At 42.0% G+C, this 15,000-nt stretch overlaps 1 protein-coding gene and 1 long non-coding RNA gene across 12 annotated transcripts in view; one reads left to right on the top strand and one right to left on the bottom strand.

Moving 5' to 3' along the window:
• Positions 1-293, top strand: part of LOC118767857 — a 14,989-nt gene extending 14,696 nt beyond the window's left edge. Inside the window, exon 4 of the long non-coding RNA XR_005003762.1 lies at positions 283-293. This is a non-coding gene — a long non-coding RNA (uncharacterized LOC118767857). The remainder of the gene's footprint in view (positions 1-282) is intronic.
• LOC115224206 (paxillin) overlaps positions 1-15,000 on the bottom strand; it is a 318,064-nt gene that overhangs the window by 151,951 nt on the left and 151,113 nt on the right. The gene's annotated exons all lie outside the window — the stretch shown is intronic.

Raw genomic sequence — 15,000 nt, 5'->3', positions numbered from 1 at the left:
GTTGTGTGTATGTTGTGTGTGTGTGTGTTGTATGTGTGTCTGTGTGTGTTGTGTGTGTGTGTGTTGTGTGTGTGTTGTGTGTATGTTGTGTGTGTGTGTGTTGTATGTGTGTCTGTGTGTGTTGTGTTGTGTGTGTGTGTGTGTGTGTATGATGATGATGATGATGATGCAGACTGTGGCAAACCACCGAACCCATGCCAGCATGGAAAAACAGATGGAAGCTTTTGATGTGATGACATACAGCATGAGTAACATGCATAATACATATATAAAATAGGAGAGCAAGAAAATGGAATTCATGTGATTCTTTATTACTCGCTACGATATTTACGACCCACCGTGCACTGGTGCCCTGTGGGTGAGGTGCTGTACAAAACAGCTGTGGTGCATCTTAGACACAGATGTGTCTCATCATGTGACTTGTCAAAAGAGACCTTGAGTTTTAATTTGTTTTGCTTGTTTGTCTTAGAATACATTTTGGTTGTTATATTATAATGTGTTTACTCATCTACATGAGGCACAGTTCCTTGTGTAGATGAATAACACACTACAACTCGTATCTATACACACACACACATGCATATATGCGCAGGAGGGGTTGTGTGGTAAGTAGCTTGCTTACCAACCACATGGTTCCGGGTTCAGTCCCACTGCGTGGCACTTTGGGCAAGTGTCTTCTACTATAGCCTCGGGCCGACCAAAGCCTTGTGAGTGGATTTGGTAGACAGAAACTGAAAGAAGCCCGTCGTATATATGTATATATATATATATATATGTGTGTGTGTGTCTGTGTCTGTGTTTGTCCCCCTTGCATTGCTTGACAACCGATGCTGGTGTGTTTATGTCCCAGTCACTTAGCGGTTCGGCAAAAGAGACCGATAGAATAAGTACTGGGCTTACAAAGAATAAGTCCCGGGGTCAAGTTGCTCGACTAAAGGCGGTGCTCCAGCATGGCCACAGTCAACTGACTGAAACAAGTAAAAGAGAGAGAGAGAGTATATATGCATGTGTGACCAAAGCTCCATGAATGGAAATGTTACACAGAAACTAAAAGAAACCGGTTGTATATCTGTGTGTTAAGTTAAGTTAATTTTTTGGCTCAAAAAGCAAAAAGCAAGGCCATGTAGGGAGACATGGAGTTATGTACAGGGAGGGTGTTCATGCAAAGAGTTCAGGTCATTTCTGGTCAAGAGAGACTTTGAACCGAACGGTCGTCAGCATCTTCACTATTTCGTCCGCCAGCTTATTCCACGGATCTGCAGCCCGGACGGAGAAAGCCCCTCTCCTTCGATTGAGATGAAATCGTCGGTGTGTGTGTGTGTGTGTGTGTGTGTAGAGAGAGAGGACAGACAGACAGATAGATACACATATATGATGGACTCTCTTGTCATGAATGACAAATGAGAGTTCAGTAAAACAAGGCAGCAATTGTGTTCTATGGTCAAGAATATGTCTCTTGAGGCCTATTGGTGCCTTGCAAACCTTTTGGCAACAAATTGAAGACTCAGTTTGCTCAACTACTTGTGGCTCATTTACTACATGTTTTCTTGAGCGGACAGTAAGGCTTGCTTTGCTCCATGCAACAAAACCACAATGAGAGCTAAGGTTTCCATTTAGGGGAGCAACATTTTGCCAGCGTGCCTTCATGCTTGCACAATGTTGGTCGCAATGCTGGCGTTGGCTTTGCTCATACACAAGTATGTTTTGTCTGTGTGTCTGTGTGTCCTCGTCTTGATATTGTACAATAGTTGTAAACAAGTACCGCCATCATGTAAGCAATCGTTCATTCTGAACCAGCTGCAAGAAACCTGTCTGGGCCATGAGGAAATATCACCTGATTTAGAAATGGAAGAGTGAGTGACAGGAAGAGCACCTGGTACGAAGACTTCAACAAATTCCAGCTGACCCATGGAAGGCTGGAAAAGTAAACTTATGATGATGATGATGATGATGATGATGATGGTGGTGGTGGTGGTGGGTGACATACACACTCATGTGTGCATGCACAAAATATGGGAGAGGAGAGCGAGAGAGAGCGAGGAGCGAGGAGAGACGAGAGCAGGAAGGACGAGAGGTGAAAAAATTTTGGACTAAAAAATATAAGAAGCTGAGCAAGAAAAACAAACAGAAGTAGAGAGAGAGAGAGTGAGAGAGAGGAGGGTGGAGGAGTGAAGTAGAGAATGGGAGGGGAGAGGGAGGGAAAATGGGGAGGGGTGGATGGGGAAGTGATAGAGTGGGAAAGATGAGGAGAGGAGAGGGATAGAAAGAGGGAAGGATAGGGAGAGATGTGAAGGGGGAGGAGTAGACAGAGGGAAAGATGGAGAGAAATGGGGAAGGGAGGAGGGGAGAGACAGAGAGAGAGAGGGGAGGATAGGTAGAGATAGAGAGTGGGAAGGATGGGAAAGAGACAAGAAAACGAGGTGGCAAGGGTGAGGGAGAAGGGAGTGGGGAGAGAGATGTAGGAGAGGGAGGATAAGAGAGCGAATGAGAGGGAGGAGGAGAGACAGATTAGGGAAGTGGGGAGAGAGAGAGAATGAGAGAGAGACAGAGAATGAGAGAGAGAGAGAGGATGAGAGAGAGAGAGGATGTGTGTGAGAGAGAGAGAGAGTGAGAGAGAGAGAGAAAGGATGAGAGAGAGAGTGAAAAGAGGGGCTGAAACAAGAGTAAAACTGTACCACCGCATATGCCTATGCCCACCACCCTTCAAATTCTTGGTCGATCAAAATAGCCAAAAAGACAAGACAAACCCCGGGTCACGTCATCAAGACATAGAAGAAGGGAGGATTGCCAAAACTTTTATTACACTAACAGCTGATCGGCAGCCAATGAACCCCACCCCCACCCCCACCCTACCTTGCCGTACCCCCACCCCCACCACCAGAAATAATGTCGAGGAATAATACCAGAGACTTTGGTGGAGACTTTCACGAAGCAAGCACGCCACTGACACACTGTGTAAGCATTTTAGATGCTCCGTAATACATCATCAGCACCATCAACCACCACCACCACCAGCACCATCACCACATCCACCACTACCACCATCCCAGCTGCCAACCACCAACACCATCATCAATACCATCTAGCAACCAGCCACAACCACCATCACCATCACCACTGCCACTACCATCATCTCCATCTCAGCTGCCAACCACCACCACACCACCATCACCACCATCATCATCATCTCAGCTACCAACCACCATCACCACCACCAGAGGTGTTGTGTGTGTGTGGGTGTGTGGTGTGTGTTGTGTGTGTGTGTGTGTGTGTGTGTGTGTGTGTGTGTGTGTGTGTGTACGTGTGTGTGCTTATTTTTGGGGTTGGATTTTGTGAGTTAATGAAAGAAGGAAAGAAGGCAGTCCTCGAAATCTTTTTCAAGGTCTCAGAGGTTGATGAGAGAAAAGTTGCCCTCAAATTGAGAAAGTTGTAAAATACGCTCGTTTCTTTCTTTGATTTACATCCATTTTTTCCTAACTAGCATGGGTTAGATGAATACACACATATACACAACTGAGACATTGTTTTGCAGGGGGTTTTTTGTAATTATTTTTAAGACTTAGACTTTAAGTCTGTCTTGAGCCTGAGGACTCATATGGCCCAGAGTTAACTTTCTAAGGGATATAAGTGACTGAGATTTCAACACTCCCCACTAAAGGGGACACTGGCCCATTTGCAGGGATAATTTCCCAGCTATTGCTGGAACTCATTTACACCTGAGTGAACCGGAACAATGTGAAATGAAATTCTTTGCCCAAGTACACAACACACCTATCAGTCTGGGAATTGAAACTGTGACCATAAGATACTGCGTGCGAAAACCCTAACACTAGGCTACACACCTTTGCTTTCTTAAGGGAAATATACAGTCAATAGATGGATGGATTGAATGAAGAAATTAGCCAGAAAATACTGTGATCATCATCAGAATCACCATCATTGTTTAACATCCGCTTTCCATGCTAGCATGGGTTGGATGATTTGACTGAGGGCTGGCGAACCAGATGGCTGCACCAGACTCCAATCTGATCTGGCAGAGTTTCTACAGCTGGATGCCCTTCCTAACGCCAATCACTCCAAGAGTGTAGTGGGTGCTTTTACATGCCACCGACACGAGGGCCAGTCAGGTGGTACTGGCAACGGCCACGCTCAAATGGTGCTTTTTATGTGCCACCTATACAGGAGCCAGACCAGTGGCACTGGCAACGACCTCGCTTGAATAGCAGTTAAAATCTCAACTGAAACAACTGTATTGATAATCTAAATATCACATATGTGGATGTCTTGTTAGAACATTGAATGCTGTTGTGTTCCCTTTGATAGGTCCTCTCATATGGATGCATGGTCCTTAAAAGCACAGACGCATATAGCATAGCAGATGAGAATCATCTCATATAGGCACCTGTACAGACAGATCACCTGATTTCAGTGTACTGCACTTCCTCAGTGGCAGGCATCCTGTGACCACATACCAGCCAAATTTTGCTCCCATGATTTATAGAATATTGGTGCCATTTCAGTCACTGATGTGGTAAATAGCCAGCAAGCTTATTAAAAAATAATCGTTAAGAACCAAAGCAATATTAGCACCAAAAGGTGTGTGTCTATTATGAGAGGACCTCTCAAGGCAAATACTGCAGTATTTAGTATTCTAAGAACACATTCACATCAAGTCGGATATAAAGTTTGCCTTTTGGTATGAATACAGCTCCCTTCACAAGTAATAATTTCTTTAACCCTTTTGTTTCCATATTTATTTTGAGATGCTCTGTGTTTCTTTCAGTTAATTTTAAATATAACAAAGAATTTAGTAAAATAACTTAGTATTATCATTCAGCTAGTGTTAGGAACATAAATTGTGACAAAGGTTTGGTGGAAGATTTTAATTCAAAACTTATGAAAACAAGACATTTGTACCATAGAGCCAATGCCGGATTCAGCCGGGTTGGTAACGAAAGGGTTAATAAGCCTGCTGGCTATTTGCAACATCAGCAACAATATCATAACAGCAAGACTTGGCTGATATGCAATCACTAGAAGTTTGCCACTGAAGAAGTGCAGCATACTGAAAGTATGTGATCTGGCAGTTCCAGTACCCATATCAAATGACTCCCGTCTGCTATGCTATATGTGTTAGTGCCAACATGCACCATGTATCTATATGAGGGAACCTCTCATATAGAGGCTAATGCCACAGTATTCAGTACTCTAACAAGACAACCACATTAAGAGTACCTTTTGGCACTAATACTGCTCTCACCACTAAATTATTTTTATCACATGTGCACGTAATTATTTAAAATCAACAACCTCGTCTTTGCTTTAACTCATAAATACATGACCAGTGATGAACAGAGAAACTATCATATCACCACCACCATCATCATCATCATCATATCTGCAATCATAATCATCTGAGATATTACTGGAATTATCATCATCACTATCATCAACAGCATGATCACAATCATCTTCCCCTTCAATATTGTCAGTATTATATATTTCTTTATTACCCACAAGGGGCTAAACATAGAGGGGACAAACAAGGACAGACAAAGGCATTAAGTCGATTACATCGGCCCCAGTGCGTAACTGGTACTTAATTTATCGACCCTGAAAGGATGAAAGGCAAAGTCGACCTCGGTGGAATTTGAACTCAGAACGTAACGATAGACGAAATAGCTATTTCTTAATTGCCCACAAGGGGCTAAACATAGAGGTTACAAACAAGGACAGACAAAAGCATTAAGTCGATTACATCGACCCCAGTGCATAACTGGTACTTATTTAATCGACCCCGAAAGGATGAAAGGCAAAGTCAACCTCGGTGGAATTTGAACTCAGAACGTAACGACAGACGAAATACCGCTGAGCATTTCGCCCAGCGCGCTAACGTTTCTGCCGGCTCGCCGCCCTTATATTGTCAGTATTATCAATATCATTAGCATCACCATGCAGACCATTAGCAACAGCAGCAGCAGCAGCAGCGATATTTGCAAAATTGTTTATCATTGGGGATCCATATCTGTGTCAGTCTTCTGTTTTTCTCATAAAAAAACAAAAAAAAACTCCCCAGGATTTCCTCCAAGATAACATCATTATAATGCTCTAAGATTCTAGAAAGGTGGTTTTTTTTGCTCTCTTTGTTATCTCTCTCTATCTATCAATATCTCTCTCTATCTAACTATATATCTATCTCTTTATCTCTCTCACTTTCTCCTTACAACATACATTACGTTCACACACACACACACACATGCATATAGAGGCACACAGACACACACACACAGGCCAACCTATATGAAACCACTCCTTTACATATATACACACACACACACACAAAGACACTATACATCTCTCTCTCACACACACACACAAAGACACTATACATCTCTCTCTCTCTCACACACACACACTATACATCTCTCTCTCTCACACACACACTACTGTTTTTCACTCACACACAAACGTTTACATTCTATACCCACATTATGTGTATGTGTATGTGTATATGTGTGTTTATATACACACTCACACCCACACACACAGATGAGCTTGTGTGTGTACGTGCACACGTGTGTGTGGTTAAGAAGTTTGCTTTCCATTTGCCTGGTATCGGTCTCAGTCCACACACCTTGGCTCCCTGGGTAAGCACCTCCTGGCATAGAACTGGACCGACCATAGTCATGTGAGTGGATGTGGTGAATGGAAACTGAAAGAAGCCACTCATGTGTGTGTGTGTGTGTGTGTGTATGTACACGTGTATGTACACTCATATGTATACAGACATAAGTGCATATGTATATTTCACATGCATATATGTGTGCAAGTATTTTGATAGACAGGCAGTTCATATAAAGACACATACACACATATACACACACATGCACATAAGTAGATACATAGATAAATAAGACACATACAGACAGATAGATTAGATAGAGAGAGAGAGAGAGAGAGTGATAGATATAGATATATAGATATAGATAGAGAGAGAGAGAGAGAGAGAGAGAGAGAGAGTGATAGATATAGATAGATAGATAGATAGATAGATAGATAGATAGATAGATAGATGGATGGATAGATAGATAGAGATAGATAGATATAGATAGATAGATAGATAGATAGATAGATAGATAGATAGATAGATAGATAGATAGATAGATAGATAGATAGAGATGGATAGATAGATAGATAGGGATGGATGGATAGATAGATAGAAATAGATAGATAGATAGATAGATAGATAGATAGATAGATAGATAGACAAATGGATGGATGGATGGATAAACAGTTGAGCAGATGTGCAACTATGTTAGGGGAGTCTTCTGGAATGCCAATGAAAGCTAGAAATAGATCCCAACACCTAGAATTCACCATAAACAGAAATCCCTTGTTATTCAAACATCGAAAACAAAATCTGGTAACAGTGTCAGGGTATATTATGTAGCACCACTCACTCGACTGACATGCAAGCCTAGGAGAAACAGCTAGCAGAGCTCATGCGGGCATGCATACATGCAAACCTTACTGGTGTAATCAGAGAGGCTCTCATTGCTATTTTCAGCTACTGAAAGACTACACGACTAGAAGGAAGGATTTCAAAATGAAATATTTTTTTTGTGTGTGTGTGTGTGTGTGTTTTTTTATACACAGTATAAGCGCAGGAGTGGCTGTGTGGTAAGTAGCTTGTTTACCAACCACATGGTTCCGGGTTCAGTCCCACTGCGTGGCACCTTGGGCAAGTGTCTTCTACTATAGCCTTGGGCCGACCAAAGCCTTGTGAGTGGATTTGGTAGACGGAAACTGAAAGAAGCCTGTCGTATATATGTATATATATATATGCGCGTGTGTGTTTGTGTGTCTGTGTTTGTCCCCCCTAGCATTGCTTGACAACCGATGCTGGTGTGTTTATGTCACCGTTACTTAGCGGTTCGGCAAAAGAGATTGATAGAATAAGTACTGGGCTTACAAAAGAATAAGTCCCGGGGTCGATTTGCTCGATTAAAGGTGGTGCTCCAGCATGGCCGCAGTCAAATGACTGAAACAAGTAAAGGAGTAAAGAGAGAGTAAAAAAAGAACGAACTACAGCTGTCACTCACAAGCAACCATCGCTTGGTACCATCGTACCATGCTTTTGCTAATTGTTTTCGGTCCCTACGTAGTCATGCATGTGTGGAGACAGGCTAGGGGGTCCTCATGGCAAAACCACTCTTTGACAACATGGTAGATCTTTTCAGAATGTAACAGATGAAAGGACATACCACCAGTACCAGATTGGTCTTTCACCTGTTTCAGTAAAGGACCAAAAGTGGGCTGTGGCCATGCAGGGGCATTGTCTTTGAAAGGTTTAGCTGAACAAATCGAACCCAGTACTTATCTTTCCAAGTCTAGAATTTATTTTGTCTGTCCCTTTTCCTGAACTACTAAGCTACAGAGACATAAACAAACCAATACCAGTTATCAAGCAATGGTGGGGGAACAAACACATAAACACACACATATACATACATGTATATGCACATGTACACACACACACATATATATATACACACACACATACATACATACAACAGAAAGGATGAAAGGCAAAGTCGACCTCAACAGAATTTGAACTCAGAACGTAACGGCAGAGGAAATACCTATTTCTTTACTACCCACAAGGGGATAAACACAGAGGGGACAAACAAAGACAGACAAAGGGATTAAGTCGATTACATCGACCCCAGTGCGTAACTGGTACTTAATTCATCGACCCCGAAAGGATGAAAGGCAAAGTCGACCTCGGCAGAATTTGAACTCAGAACGTAACGGCAGAGAAATACCTATTTCTTTACTACCCACAAGGGGCTAAACACAGAGGGGACAAACAAGGACAGACAAAGGGATTAAGTCGATTACATCGACCCCAGTGCATAACTGGTACTTAATTCATCAACCCCGAAAGGATGAAAGGCAAAGTCGACCTCGGCAGAATTGAACTCAGACGTAACAGCAGACGAAATACCTATTTCTTTACTACCCACAAGGGGCTAAACACAGAGGGGACAAACAAGGACAGGCAAAGGGATTAAGTCGATTACATCGACCCCAGTGCGTAACTGGTACTTAATTCATCGACCCCGAAAGGATGAAAGGCAAAGTCGACCTCGGCAGAATTTGAACTCAGAACGTAACGGCAGAGGAAATACCTATTTCTTTACTACCCACAAGGGGCTAAACACAGAGGGGACAAACAAAGACAGACAAATGGATTAAGTCGATTACATCGACCCCAGTGCATAACTGGTACTTAATTCATCGACCCCGAAAGGATGAAAGGCAAAGTCGACCTTGGCAGAATTTGAACTCAGAACGTAACAGCAGACGAAATACCTATTTCTTTACTACCCACAAGGGGCTAAACACAGAGGGGACAAACAAGGACAGACAAAGGGATTAAGTCGATTACATCGACCCCAGTGCGTAACTGGTACTTAATTCATCGACCCCGAAAGGATGAAAGGCAAAGTCGACCTCGGCAGAATTTGAACTCAGAACGTAACGGCAGAGGAAATACCTATTTCTTTACTACCCACAAGGGGCTAAACACAGAGGGTACAAACAAAGACAGACAAAGGGATTAAGTCGATTACATCGACCCCAGTGCGTAACTGGTACTTAATTCATCGACCCCGAAAGGATGAAAGGCAAAGTCGACCTCGGCAGAATTTGAACTCAGAACGTAACAGCAGACGAAATACCTATTTCTTTACTACCCACAAGGGGCTAAACACAGAGGGGACAAACAAGGACAGACAAAGGGATTAAGTCGATTACATCGACCCCAGTGCGTAACTGGTACTTAATTCATCGACCCCGAAAGGATGAAAGGCAAAGTCGACCTCGGCAGAATTTGAACTCAGAACGTGTCTGTGTATGTGTGTTTCTTAGTGTGGAAGTACACATCATCAATGTGTGGATGGAGGAGACTACATGTGAATGTGTACTACTTAATTGTACTTGTGGCGACATTCACCCTGGTTTGGGTTGAGTCTGCTTCTTCTACCACCCTTGAGGCATCTCGAACCATGGCAGCCCACGCACGACAGTCCTGCGCCAGTTCACTGGAGATAGCGAGCCAGTCACGGTCCCATCGGTGCAGGCTGACCACCTGTGGTCCCGTGAGCACGGAGAGGTCCTCCTTGATCGTCGTAACCCAGGTGAATGTGTGCATATATGTATGGCTGTGTGTGATTTTGTGATATGTCCTGTGCATGTGTGTGGATGTATTTGTGTATCTGGACATGTGTGTTTGTTTGTGATATGTTTTCCCCTGTCTGGTTATGCGTTCACGTTTATGCGTGGGTGTTTCCATGAGTCTGTAGGCATCTGCATCTTTGTGCCTGGATGTGTGGATGTACATGTTTTGGTGATTGGTGTGTTTGTTTATGAAGTTATGTGTGTGTGTGTGTGGTGTGTGTGTGTGTGGAAGCATATACCTGTTTGCGGATTAGTGCACCTGGCATCTGTGTATGAACAAGAGATGCTCAGTTTTATGCGTGAATGTATGTCAAAATGTGTGTACATGTCTGTCTATGCAAGTATGAGAGAGAGAGAGAGAGAGGAGAGAGAGAGAGAGAGAGAGAGAGAGAGAGAGAGAGAGGAGAGAGAGAGAGAGAGAGAGGGAGAGAGAGAGAGAGAGAGAGAGGGTGGGTGACAATGTGTATGCGTGCATTTGTATATGTGTATGTACATCAGTATGTTTACGAGTTGGAACAATGCCAGTTCAGTAAAGAAATGAACAGCAGATTCCAGAATAGTAAACCTGATCTGTTTTTTCAGTTTTAGGGTGGTCCTGCTTATGTAGAAGACCCTTTAATAAGTAAGTCAAGAGGCATACATTGGCAGAGTTTCTACAGTTTTAAAAGCCTGCACCTTAGAAAAGGGGGAACAAAAAGAAGGGGCCAACACAAAATAAGATTCTTACTGTTCTATGTCCTTGATAAAAACTCCCTAACTTTGAAGGACTCTATCCACACAGATATGAAATATGTTTGTACATATCTCCAAACAGAGTTTTTCAGCTGCTAGCATTTTATGTTCTAAACCAGTGGTTTTCAACCAGGGTTCCGCCAGTACAGTCCAGGGGTTCCGCAAGAAGTTACAAAACTGCTAAATTCGGCAGTAATTTTTAATTTTCCTGTGCAGATATATGTGCATAAGACTATTAAATTATTGCACAGGGGTTCCTCGAGCCAGTGGAATGTTTCCCTTGGGGTTCCGCTCCAGCAAAAAGTTTGAAAAGCACTGTTCTAAACCATCAATATTAACCCTTTAGCATGTAAATCAACCATATCTGGCTTATTGTGGGGCAATTGTTTTTGTGGAAATATCATTGTAAAGGGGACAGTTCCAAAGAGGAGAAGGGGGTCCATACAAGATTATCTTTATGTAAAAGTACATGTGTGTGTGTGTGTGTGATGTATTTGTTTCTACTTATATTTATGTGTGGGTGCAAGTATGAAATAGGTTGGTTATAAAATTGCTTTCCACAGTTAAGGATAATGAAATTTTGAGTGAATGTCTCTAATTTCTGTAGTAAAAGGGTTAAGAAAACAATAGGATCATCTGTAATTTCCACAGCTGTGTGGTGGAAGCACTCCGTCAGTTACGACGATGAGGGTTCCAGTTGATCCGAATCAACAGAACAGCCTGCTCATGAAATTAACGTGTAAGTGGCTGAGCACTCCACAGACATGTGCACCCTTAACGTAGTTCTCGGGGATATTCAGCGTGACACAGAGAGTGACAAGGCCGGCCCCTTGAAATACAGGTACAACAGAAACAGGAAGAAAGAGTGAGAGAAAGTTGTGGTGAAAGAGTACAGCAGGGATCACCACCATCCCTGCCGGAGTCTCGTGGAACTTTTAGGTGTTTTCGCTCAATAAACACTCACAACGCCCGGTCTGGGAATCGAAACCGCGATCCTATGACCGTGAGTCCGCTGCCCTAACCACTGGGCCTCCACCTATTTTCCACAACTAAAGCTTTCAAATAAACAATTTTGCATTCATTTAGTTATACATAACTCAAGTATATATATTCAGTTACAGTAGTGATACTTTACAGATTCTAATCCATAAAACAGGTTTATGAGTTCAAATCCTACTTTAGTAAACTTTGACTATCAACTTCTGGAAATTAAAAAAATTTCTACCAGTGATGTATTCTATCTAATTTTGGCTTATTCTATCGGTCTCTTTTTGCTGAATCGCTAAGTTACGGGGCCATAAACACACCAGCATCGGTTGTCAAGCGATGTTGGGGGGACAAACACAGACACACAAACATACATACACACACACACGAAAGGTTTCTTTCAGTTTCTTTCTACCAAATCCACTCACAAGGTTCTGGTTGGCCCGAGGCTATAATAGAAGACACTTGCCCAAGGTGCCACGCAGTGGGACTGAACCCAGAACCATGTGGTTGGTAAGCAAGCTACTTACCATACAGTCACTCCTACGCCTATAAACTAGTATGTCTACTAGTTTCCAATATTTCTCAATATGTCTAGCCATGGGGGAAATATTATCCTACTTGGAAATTAATAAGTGTTTGCGACAGGAAGGGCCGTAGAAAATCTGTCCCAGTAAATTTCGTTCGATCCATGCAATGTGGGAAAAGTGAACATTAAAATTATCAGGAAGATGATGTGTAAAAATATATATATATATATATATATATATACGACTTTCAGGGTCTTTTCACATTTTGAATGTTCTATATATGATAATATGGGTGATTCAGCAATGTAGGGTAACAAAAAACGTATATACGTAACTGTAAAGAATATACACGTAATATTATGAGAAAGGGTTTACAACGGCACCCGAATAACACGTCCTTTTCCACCCGGCGCACACACACATACGTTCTGAATGTGGAAGTCAAGTAAATACAGAGTTATTTCCCTTACATTAAAAATGAAAAAAAGCCAGTAAAATCAGGTGTGCGCGTATCGTTAATATAATTTAGATGTGCTGAGGCGGAACTTACGGGGTGTAAAGAGACCGACTAACTAAATTATATCATATTAAATCCGATACATGTAAATAGATTTAAACATGTTATGATCTCAACGGGAATGCGCAACATATGGGATTCATTAGCTTAAAGGCTTTAGCTCGGAAACTTTGAGGGTGAAGCCTCACACACACGCACACACATTAGGTAAAGTTAAGCTTCGTTCTGGTTTATATTGAATCTCTCTCCTCAGCTACGTTACCATGGTTTTCTAAATCGCTTAGAGCGCGCGTGCGCAAACGCAAACGACAGACAGACAGACAGACAGACAGACAGTGAGACAGACAGACAGAGACAGACAGACAGACAGAGACACAGACAGACAGACAGACAGACAGACAGACAGACAGACACAGAGACAGACAGACACAGACAGACAGACACAGACAGACACAGACAGACAGACAGACAGACAGACAGACAGACAGACAGACAGAGACACAGACAGACAGACAGACAGATGGTGTTTGGGATAAATTTGATGAGTTCTTGTCTCCATTTTTTTTTTGTTCCGGAACAACTTCAGACATTGGTGAACGGTCGATGGCGTTGGAGGGCATAAAGATTCATGTTGCTGTTGTTGAGAAGAAATCAGCTGACATGGAAGACTGAAAAACCATCTGAATATTGGAAAAGACTTGCCTGTATCATGTCAGCATTTTGATATACAGGTAACACTTTTCCAATATTCAGATAGCTTCCAATCTGGGGGTCTTTTCGGTTTGAACGGCAGTTTTTTAAAATAATTTCCACGTAACTAAACACTTTTAAACTTCGTATACTGGTAGAGTGTGTTTATAAAACATCTTTTTCTCTTGGCTTAATTGGGAAAATTCTATGGTTTGTAAGATATTTGTTGTTTTTTTTTTCTTATATTTCTGCAATTTCAACCAATCAATGACGTCTATTGAGTTAAAAAGCATTCTGTGCCAAATGAATAAGTCCCTCATTTAAGAAACAGATTGGATTTATTTACATTTGTGAAGAAAAAAGAGATACCCTTCTCCATAACCCTAACCCTAAAAGAGATTGAAATGCAATAGATCGATTCTAGGGTCATAATTATGGGTGACAATTTCATATGACACCGCTAGAAAAAACTGCCGTTCAACCGAAAAGATCCTAAGCTTTTCAAAAAGAAAAAGAAAAAAAGGGAAACATGAGAAATCATCAAAATTAACCCAAACACCCTGTATGTGTATGTGTGTGTGGTAAGTAGCTTGCTAACCAACCACATGGTTCCGGGTTCAGTCCCACTGCGTGGCATCTTGGGCAAGTGTCTTCTGCTATAGCCCCGGGTCAACCAATGCCTTGTGAGTGGATTTGGTAGACGGAAACTGAAAGAAGCCTGTCGTATATATGTATATATATATATATATATATATGTGTGTGTGTGTGTGTGTTGTGTGTCTGTGTTTGTCCCCCTAGCATTGCTTGACGATCGATGCTGGTGTGTTTACGTCCCCGTCACTTAGCGGTTCGGCAAAAGAGACCGATAGAATAAGTACTGGGCTTACAAAAGGATAAGTCTCGGGGTTGAGTTGCTTGACTAAAGGCGGTGCTCCAGCATGGCCGCAGTCAAATGACTGAAACAAGTAAAAGAGTAAAGAGTATATGTGTACACACACACACACACACACTCCAGTGTGTAATACAATGGACAATCATTTGCTTATAGAGATAGAAAGATATTGGAATTAAGATTGGGATTGTCAACCTGGAGCAAAAGTACAATCCTGTGTTCCACTAGAATCCCCAAAAAGATTCTCAAGACTTGAGGAGACATTTTCATATCACACTAGCAGTATCGCCCGGCGTTGCTCGGGTTTGTAAGGGAAATAACTATATAAGCATTTTTAGTGAGTTATAGCCAAAAATTAGCAAAAAAATGCATTAAAAATGGAAAAAAAATTGTTAAATTTTTTTTTAAAT

This window comes from Octopus sinensis, linkage group LG25 (assembly GCF_006345805.1).
Source record: "Octopus sinensis linkage group LG25, ASM634580v1, whole genome shotgun sequence".
NCBI classification, from domain to species: domain Eukaryota; kingdom Metazoa; phylum Mollusca; class Cephalopoda; order Octopoda; family Octopodidae; genus Octopus; species Octopus sinensis.
The sequence above is the reverse complement of the archived record's forward strand: the minus strand, read 5'-3'. Positions and strand labels throughout refer to the sequence as shown.